Source organism: Balaenoptera ricei, chromosome 6 (assembly GCF_028023285.1).
Source record: "Balaenoptera ricei isolate mBalRic1 chromosome 6, mBalRic1.hap2, whole genome shotgun sequence".
In the NCBI taxonomy this organism is placed as follows: domain Eukaryota; kingdom Metazoa; phylum Chordata; class Mammalia; order Artiodactyla; family Balaenopteridae; genus Balaenoptera; species Balaenoptera ricei.
In genome coordinates, this window is record NC_082644.1 from 45,614,038 (window position 1) to 45,624,787 (window position 10,750).

Consider the following 10,750-nt stretch of genomic DNA (forward strand, 5'->3'; position numbering starts at 1 on the left):
TGCCACAGGGGTTAATGTTATCAATCCTTGGTCTCCAGGAGGCCTGCAGGCTATGTGCCCATGGTCATCAAGTAGTTACTGTATTCCCTTTGGTGGGGGTTTTAGTATCTGTAAAACAACTCTGGAAATGTGCATCAGATACTGTTACCTAAATACTTAAGAGAGGAACTAAACCAGAGGATATGGGGGAGGCGTTTGTCCCAGGAAGGCCCAGTAGGTTCCTGCTTGGTTACAATTAAACTTGTATGGGTACATATAACAAAGAAAATAAATTATATGAAAAGAAAATGCATAAAACTGCTCTTCCTCAGTCTTATGATTCAACAATCCATGACTATAATTTACCACATTAAGATATTAAAAGAGAAAAACAGTATGGTTATTTCAGTTAGGTGCAGGGAAAGTATTTGATAAAGTTCAACCTAAATTCATGTCTTAAAAAAGAAAACCTCTTAGTAATTCAGAAATAGATGAGAACATCATTAATCTGATAAAAGTATCTTTGAAAACAAGAAGTCAGACACTGGGCTTCCCTGGTGGCGCAGTGGTTGAGAATCTGCCTGCCAATGCAGGGGACGCGGGTTCGAGCCCTGGTCTGGGAGGATCCCACATGCCGCGGAGCAACTGGGCCCGTGAGCCACAATTGCTGAGCCTGCGCGTCTGGAGCCTGTGCTCCGCAACAAGAGAGGCCGTGATAATGAGAGGCCCGCGCACTGCGATGAAGAGTGGCCCCCGCTTGCCGCAACTGGAGAAAGCCCTCGCACAGAAACGAAGACCCAACACAGCCATAAATAAATAAATAAATAAATAAATAAAAAAACCCAAAAGTTAAAAAAAAAAATAAAAAAAAAAAAAAAAAAAAAAAAAAAAAAAAGAAGTCAGACACTGCTGAGCCCCCATCCATCTTCCACCAGCCACTCTGGACATAGACATCCAGTCATGAATGAAAATAAGCTGGATCAGAAACAAAACTGGCTGAGCAGGCAGGCTGAGTAGTGTGATGTCATGTCAGCCTGCATGATGTCTGTAACTAAACAAGGAGCTGAATTATCCAATGGGGAGGGTAATCTTCTCTCAGTTACTTATAAAAACGTTGTAAGAATTTGTAGGCCATTTTGGAGGGTCATCTCAAGTACTGAGTTAAAGATAGAAGATGCGGAACAAAACAGCAGATGACTTGTGAAGAGAGGAGGTTGAGACCAAGGTTAGAGTACATCTGCAATGATGTACTGTCTCTTTTGGAAGAGTTCTTGGTCCCAATGCTGCACAAGCAGAGAGCAAACACTTCTATTCAAAAATGAAAGATGACTACTACCATTACATGTCTGAGGTTGCCACTGGTGACACGAAAGGGATTGTGGATCAGTCACAACAAGCATACCAAGAGGCTTTTGAAATCGGCAAAAAGGAAATGTAATGGACTCTTCCTATCACATTGGATCTGGTCCTTAATTTCCCTGTATTCTATTTTGAGATCTGAACTCCTCTGAGAAAGCCTGCTTTCTTTCAAAGACAACTTTGGATGAAACCATTGCTACATTAAGTGAAGAGTCATACAAAGACAGGAAGCTAATAATGCAGTGACTGAGAGACCACTTAACATTGTGCACATTGGATACCCAAGAAGACAAAGCCAAAGCAGGAGAAAGTTGGGAAAATTAATCAGCCTTTCAACTTTTGTCTGCATCACCCTAAAATTTACAAAAGACCATTCTCATCCAAGCTGTTGTTTATGCTTTGTGACAGTTTTATATTACTTCTATTTGAATTTCTTTCTCATGTGGTTTTTATGTTTAATACTAGAAAAGAAGGGTCAGTTAGCATTTAGGGACTTACCTGTTTTCATTATGAGGTGCTCAGTATGGGGATGTGGAATTTTTATGCAAGTTATTAGTGCTTGGCATAGTACTTCTGGTACATTGTGGCTTGACAAGGGCCAGTGTGAAAACTGCTTCCATGTCTAAGCAAACAAAACAGCCTTGTGGGAAATAAAAGGGGTAATTTGTTCTAGTCAGAGGTGTCGTTACTGTGGGTCCTTTAAGATTTAGAGCTTAAGGCTGTAGTACAAATATATATATACCAATGTATATTGTATGTTGAACCAAGTGTATCTGTGGAATACACAACCTCACTTTGCACACTTTTGACTACATCTACAGAAGTGTTCCTTTAGAGAAGGTTGTGTCCCAGTTTGCTGTGGATAAAGGCAGAAATTGTTCATATTCCATAATTTGTAAAGTTGCCTGCTTTTTACTTTCATTATTTTTGCTACACTTATTTGTATCTAAATGTTTTAGGCAACCTAAGAACAAATGTACAATTAAAGATGCAGTAAAAATGCATTTCCTAATTTCCATAACTTTATAAATGTCAATCACAGTAGTAAAACAAAGTTGTATTTAACTTTTTTTAGGTTTTTTTCATTTTCGTGCTGTACATGCATGACTGTAAAAGTAGTTAACAGAGAAATAAGTTGACATGATGGATAGGTTTACTTAATTTCTTATAAATTTTTCAATATCAATTAAGTTTTTAAGAACATATGTACTAAGTTAATGTAAGTAGAATAACAGTTTTATGAATGGACTTTCAGAAAGAAAAGATTGCCCACTATTGTCCTTTTATTCACTTTTATTTGACATTATAGCCAGTGTAATAAGGTGAACAATTAGAGATATGGGGATCAGAGAGGAGGAAATAAAACTCTGTTTCTTTATCAATCATGTTACCATTTACAGAAAATTCAAAATATTCTACAAATTATTAGAAGGCAGAAAAGTTTTGTCAAGATAGCTGGATAACAGTTAGTATACAAAAGCCAACTGCATTTCCATACTCTATCAACAAATAAGTGAGAAGTATAAATAAAAATATTTTTACAATAGTATTAGAAAATATCTACTACCTTAGAGATACTTTTAGTAAAGCCAGGCAGGCCTTTTACTGTGAAAAATTTACAACTTTTATTAAGAAACATTGAAGAAGAGAGTACAAAAATGGAGAGATACACCATATTCATTGATAGGAAGACAAACTGATTTGTAAATTCAAAGCAAACTTCAATAAAAAATCTGAAAATTTTCCAGAGAACTTGATATATTTATTTCAAGATTTGGTCGGAAAAGTAACATGCCAAGAATAGCAAGGCAAATACCATATATTTTCACTTATATGCAGAATCTAAAAAATAAAACAAATGAATAATATAATAAAACAAATGAATAATTTAACAAAACAAAAACAGACTCACAGATATAGAGAAAAAGACAGTGGTTACCAGTGGGAAAAGGGATGAGGAAGGGGTAAGATAGGGGTAGAGAATGAAGAGGTATATACTACTATGATGTATAAAATAAATAAGATATGAAGATATATTGTACAGCACAGGGAATATTGCCAATATTTTATAATAACCCTAAATGGAGTATAATCTATAAAAATACTGAATCGTTATATTGTACACTTGAAACTAGTACAATGCTATAAATCAATGATATTTTAATAATAGTCATAATATAATAATAATAATAATAATACTCATATTTCTCTGGGGATATTTACTTCTTTGGTCAAGCAAAGATGAAAAGATGATTTGGCTATAGACCAGACCCTCGTTTGTATCAAGCCCTGTGAGTTCAAGAATAGTGGGAGATAGATGCACGCTAGGGTGAAGAACCTCAAGCACCAGAAGCTTTACCAAAAGAGCTTTCAGGTCAAGGCTCTACCCTCTACAACCAGGGAGAAGCAGCCTTGGGAGGAGTCACTTCTTAGGTTGGAGTTCATCATCCATGGGGATTTAGAAAGGCAGAGGCCAATTCATCTTTACCTATTTTTCTCAGCTCTTTGTCTCTGCAGTACTGCTATATGTTGTGTTAAAGTTCTGAAGACATTGATACCAACAAGTGTGTCACCAAATGAGGGAGTAAGCATTGATTATCTCAAGACAAATAATGAGGAGAAGGACCGGCAGAATTCCAAGGACCTCTCCCTTATTTTATCCTGCCACAGTGTCTCATGCTTCCTTCCCTCTCAGGTTTTGACAACAAATAGGCTAAGGTTGACAGGAATTTAAGAGATTCCTAATGCAAGAAGAATCAACATTTTCCACCCTATCTCTAATGGCAAATGATATAGAGCTCAACACACAAAATTTATGGGGACTTCCCAGGTTAAGAACAATTCCTAATAAAGTGCCTGTAACGCTACTACTTTCTTTCACTTGAGAAGGCTTATCAAAATACAAGAGAAGGTGAAGATATTAAGGTATAATCTAGACTGCACTGTATTTTTAAGTAGTAAATTATACACAAACTCAAGAACTTGAACTATTTTTAGTGTATTAGGGTCAAAATTTACACACAAAAATTCAGACATGAGAAAAAATTAATTTGTTTTCAAAAACTGGTTTCATCTTTATTCTGGAGCTTCCATTCTCATCTGATAGTAACAAAGAAAACTTAAATTTCCATTCAAGGTAACAATCTCTTCCAGTTTAAAAAACATAGCATAGTTGTGTTTAAACGTGTTTTTAACTTCGATCCACCCACAGTAAGAAATACTTTTTTTATCAGTGTGATGTAGTACAACAGAAGTATGAATATGTATGTGTGAGGATATAGATAGATTTAGAGATATTTGACTATTGATATAAAACTGAACCTCATATTTCGCCAAACAACACTTAACACCATGTGGGATACACTTGTATTTTTTTTACTTTATGCTATTTTTAACCCACAAATTGATTTCAAGATTCACCAATATGTTATGGCCACAGTTTAAAAGATACTGATGTAAAAACACCAATCAACAGCAATTTATTTTAATTTCAATTAACTCTGGATTTTCTATCTCTCTTTTTATCTTTTTTTTTCTTCCTTGAATAAATTCAAATTCTCCAGATGTTGGAACAGGGAGAGGTGAGTGCTGAGCTTCTCTACAACATTACCAGACTGTACCTGAGAAGCAAGGTGTCACCCCAAAACTTATCATGTTCTTTCCAGCCCTCCCTCCCTAAAATTTAACTCCAGTGAATGGTGGAGTATCAGTTAGGTAAGATACTGAGTCTAGCCACTTGGCTCTCTCTCATTCCCTCTCCTCCAATTTCTTTCCCCAGTACAAAAAGAGTATTCTGTTTTCCATTCTTTTCCAGTAGAAATTGCCCTTAAGTGTCATTCTTTTCCTTATCTTGGTAGTATTTGTTCCTCCCTTTGCTGAGAAAACAAATCTCAGCCTCAAGAACTAGTCATCAGAGCAGAAGAAAAATATGAATAAGGGGAAAATCTTGTAATGTTTCCAAATATTATCCAACTAATTAGGGAACAAATTTCTTGCAGTGCGTTTCCTAATGCATTATGCTGTGCTGCTATGCAGAAACCTTAGAGTTGAAAAATCACGAAAGTCCAACATCTTCTTTTCCTAATGAGTTAATGGGAACCCTCAGAGAGTGGGAGTGATTTTCTCAAGATTGTGCCCTTGATTCTGTATAGTTTCTTCTCCCCTCCACTGTGTTCTGATTTTCAAAAGGTGTGTCCAGGTATATGTCTTTGGGACCAATTAATGGCAAAATGATAAAACAGATAAAATAAAATATAAATATGACCAGTCTTCCCATTCCATTATCTCTGCATCTTCTACTTTTGCATCTCTACAACAACCTGTGCCCTCAACCTCCAACACTTTGCTTCCCATCAGACTGCCTTCAAAACTTTACACTATGGTGGTTCTATTTTTAGTTTTTTAAGGAACCTCCATACTGTTCTCCATAGTGGCTGTATCAATTTACATTCCCACCAACAGTGCAAGAGAGTTCCCTTTTCTCCACACCCTCTCCAGCATTTATTGATTTTAGATTTTTGGATGATGGCCATTCTGACTGGTGTGAGGTGATACCTCATTGTAGTTTTGATTTGCATTTCTCTAATGATTAGTGATGTTGAGCATCCTTTCATGTGTTTGTTGGTGATCTGTATATCTTCTTTGGCAAAAGGTCTATTTAGGTCCTCTGCCCATTTTTGGATTGGATTGTTTGTTTTTTTGATATTGAGCTGCATGTGCTGCTTGTAAATTTTGGAGATTATAATAAAGACGCAGACATAGAGAATGGACTTGAGAACACGGGGACGGGGAAGGGTAAGCTGGGACAAAGAGAGAGGCATGGACATACATACACTACCAAATGTAAAATCGATAGCTAGTGGGAAGCAGCCGCATAGCACAGGGAGATCAGCTCGGTGCTTTGTGACCACCTAGAGGGGTGGGATAGGGAGGGTGGGAGGCAGGTGCAAAAGGGAGGACATATGAGGATATATGTATATGTATAGCTGATTCACTTTGTTATAAAGCAGAAACTAACACACCATTGTAAAGCAATTATATTCCAATAAAGATGTTAAAAAAAAAAAGAAAACTTTACACTAATCTCATAATATGACATATCACTTCCTCAAACAAGAATATTTTTGTCAACACCCTGTACCATAAAATTCAAATTAAATATCCAGGCCTGGCTCAAAATTGAAGGCAGTGCTAAAAAAAAAAACTTACTGAAAGAGAGATTTTTGCTTCAATTTTCTAGTTATACTCACATTTCTAACATGATATATTAGCACTACAGAGTCATCATAGCCAATTCTAATACAATAGGAAGTTTCATTATATATTTAATTATAATATTAATCACATTAATAACTGTCCCAATTAAAATAATATTATTCTTGAGATATGAGAAAAGTTCACTTAGATAACAAATATGTCTGATTTTGAGGTAATAGGAAATACTCCAAATTCTTATACATTGTTTTTCAAATTAATATAATCTATGTAAGCAAGAAATTAAGTGGATCTGATTTTACCATAATTACACTAATGAACAAAGCATCTCTCCCCTCTTAAACATCCACATGTTTAGGAAATAATTATTTGGTAAAGGGCTGTGTGTTAATTAGAGAATTAGAGCACATTAAACACGGTGCCTTATAAACATGTTTCAATTTCTCCTTTCTCACTTTGTCATGTTAATATGAAAATAACCCAAAGTCATCTCATAAGAAGCTGAGAGTCATCTCATAACTAAAGTCAAGTCAGGTTAAATCTATCAAATATATTCCTAATTTTTAAAAAATATGATTTATGCTGCCTTGTATTTTAAAATATGAGTTAAAAACAGTTCCCATTGCTTTTTCACCTATTGCCCTTCTCTTCCTTCCCATCATTAGAAATCAGGCCCAGTCACTGTGATTTGGTGATTGCTCTTGTAAAAGTTGTAAGGGGATAAAAGCACTTGACCTACATTTTCCCTTAGGCTCTTCCTTCTGCAACCTGAAAGAAAAAAAATCAGAGTTCACAGTGAGAACAATAGTCTTTCCTGCACCACCTACACCTTTATTCTCAGGGTTCTGTAATCAACGGTGACAGCATTTGAAAACGCTAATCAGTCAGACTCTGAGATTATTGATCCCAGAAAAAAGTGTATGAACAATTTCCTTTCCATTTCTTCCATTCCTTCATATCTGTGGGTAGCTCCAGATAGAAAACTCAGTAACATCAATGACTCAAAACCTCCTACAAATTGATGTGTTAAGTCATAACACATACAAAATTAAAAGATATGATAGGATTTGTGTGATACTGTTTACATCTGCTTGGTTTTGAGAAAGGTTCTGGTTCAAGGCATACTATGCACAATTGCTCTTTCCTATGAAGGACTAAGGAGTTGCGGTTAGAGGGGGCTTGGTTACAAACACTCCCACAGTTCTCTTCTGATTAGATTCTTTGATACGTTATAGCTTGAGCCCTAAGAGAGCCAGCCTTTAGCTCTACAGAGACAATGGGGATTCACGTTTGATCGTGTATACAAGGATAATGTACAAGGATCAGCATAAGATAAAGAGAGTCCAGATAATGATGTTTTGTTGCTCCTTCCATATACATCTCCTAAGGAAAGAGGCTCAGGGTGTAATTTACACACCTTACATGCTAAAAGCCCATTTTAATCTCACACATTGCATCCCTTTGAGCAGCTAATAATGTATTTTCCACATCTTATTTATCTGTGTTTTCCCACCTAATATAATGTCTACCACATAGAAATTACAAAAAAATTGGGGCTGAACTGAACAAAATAGAGGCACTCTCACATACTATTGCATCATGAAGAGTTAAAAATCACAAATATTCCTGTATTACAAAATGTCATCTAATCAATGAAATTATATTTATGAAACTCAAAGTAAAGCTTCTTGACTTCCAGTATCCTCCCTGAGGGGAGGGATGGTTATGATTTTGGAAATATTTGGAAGTAAATATCAAATATGAACCAATAATATACAACATCTGAGACTAAATTCTGAAACAGAAATATAGGAAACCACATGGAAATTCATCACATCTACCATTTTAAGTCAAATTGTTTTGGAGGTTTTGACATTTTCTCTGCACAAAATCTGTGTTGCATTTGGTAGGGCCATTACCTATCTTTAAGGCAAGAACTTTGCAGTGCTCTTCAAAGAAAGATTATCTCTAGACACACTTAGTGCTTGGCTTGCTAGACGGTTGCCCTAACAATAAGAGTCTGGTGAATTACACTCACAGTGTATTCAGCCATATAATTCTCTGCATCGTCAGGGAGGAAAAATAAGTGTTTTCAGAAGAGCCTTCCAAAAAGTTGCTTTCTTTAACCTAGCGTACTTTTAGCCAGCAGAGTTTTGAAATAAAATATTGTAGGGAGGCTTTATACTTTCCTTTACTAAGGTCTTTCAGAGTTAACATAGTTTCTTATCTGTCTGGCTGTATATAAAGATAAAGAAGGAAGGTAATATTTCCTTTAGAGAATTTTTTCCACCTCTGTGGTAGACATGATTCTCCTTCAAGATAACAGAGTGCATATGCAGAGTGCAGTTGGCAGATGGTTTCCAGCTGTCTGCTCCTTCAGGGTCTACTTCAGCAGCAGTGGGCCACTTCAATCTGATGTGGAGCAGCTCAGACAGGCACTCCTCACTCCAAAGCTCCACAGTGGGTTAACCAAGGCTTTTGTGCTCACCTCCCCCATCACACTTCCTCCCTCTGTCCAATACAGTTCCTTCCTCCTTCCTTTCACAGGTATTGCTCAGCAATAAACTTGCACTGTATATTTTCTTAGTATCCATTTCATAGGAATCCAAACTGAGGCAGTAGATACCAGGACTGGTTCAAGAATGTGGGCAATAAGATGGAGTTGTGGGTTATTGACTGTCCTTTTAGATAAGGACCCCAGCCCTGGTGGTGGTGATGGGGGTAGGGGTGGAACAAAGGGACACATATTGTCCTTGCCATAGGTGGCAGTTCAGTTGTTAATATTTTTGCCAGAAATGAATGGGACAGTGTCCCAGTAGAAGGGGATGGACTAATGACTTTGAGTATTGGATGTATGAGTGACCTAACTGCAAAGAAAATTAAATGCCAGACCAAGGCGAGTCTGCTATGCCAAGGTCAAGGCCTTACTTGGAAAAATTTGAGGCTTCGACATCTAGGTCTATCCTCTAGATGAACTGATCATATCTGAGTGCATGCCCCTCTGTATTTTGACTCTCCAGCCTGCTCCTAAACTTCTGAGCTTGAAAAAGTTCCCTGCCTTTCCCTACACTCTCCATACACCTACTACAAACAATATATCCTACCCCCATGGTAGAAGAAACTGCAGAGGCTTCTATCTTTAAAAGTAATGTTACCTTCTCAGGATTTAATCTCACCTCTCCTCATGGCCACAATGCCAATAACTGGGGTTAGTTTACAGTGTAATCTTGCTGGGGCATTGGTAGGCCTGACATAGGAGAAAGAAGATTATACCACAAAATAGTTGCAAGACCTAGCCAGCACGTAATGGTAAGAGCTAAGAGAGTAAAGACAGTACCAGCTTCTGAAGGTGCTAAAGAATTTGGGAGTATACTCACAAGACACTATGTTTACACTTTGGCAAGGAGTAGGAGCTGCAAACTTGCAGCTAGGATGAAACTTACTTAGAAGCATAGAAAAAGTGATGCCTGTATTGAAGAAAGTTGAAAGGACAGAATTGCCATGGTAAATGGTAAGGGAAGGGATTAAACGTATTAGGGAAGTGGGCATTTGGGAATGGCTATACAAAGTATTCCCTAAAAAGCCTCCAGATGATTGTATTCCACAGAAAAACCCAGAGGACACACCACATACCAAGGCCATAAAGAATGCAAAGTCAAGAGGAACATAAGTACCACTAAAAGTTTTAGTTGTGGCTTCGTCACTGGATGGTAGGAGAGGCTGTTGATGATGATGATAAGAGAGGTTGTTACAGAACTTGGCTCACTGGTATCAGTGAAGATGCTATAATACTGAAGAAGTAGAGAGGTCAAATGGCGTTGTTTAAGCACCGGAAGGCAAAGGGTTACTATTATTGGAATGACCTATACGTTTGGAGTGGCAGCCAAGGGGGCCTGATCTGTAGAGAGTTACTGACATGATCAAAAGAGAACATTTTACTTAGGGGCAAAATACATGGGTACCTTTAACATCAGAGGAAATAAGAATGGGTGACTGAGTAGCTGATAGCAGTCTTTCCATAAAAGTCATGGTTCCTTGTTTTATTTTAGAACAGAACCAGTTTTCAGATGTGGAACGCATTGACTGTAATGTGTCCATGTTTCTAGGAAGAAGGACCATGAAACATCATGGCAAGTACACATGGTAATGTGTGTAATTTTTCCAGTACTTTTCCAAAGTGACCTATGACTGTTCAAGT

The 10,750-nt window shown here is 37.1% G+C and overlaps 1 pseudogene; it reads left to right on the forward strand.

Annotated features, from left to right (window-relative positions):
- Positions 1-763: 763 nt before the first annotated feature.
- Positions 764-1,662, forward strand: LOC132367770 (14-3-3 protein zeta/delta-like; annotated as a pseudogene).
- The last annotated feature ends 9,088 nt before the right edge of the window (positions 1,663-10,750 follow it).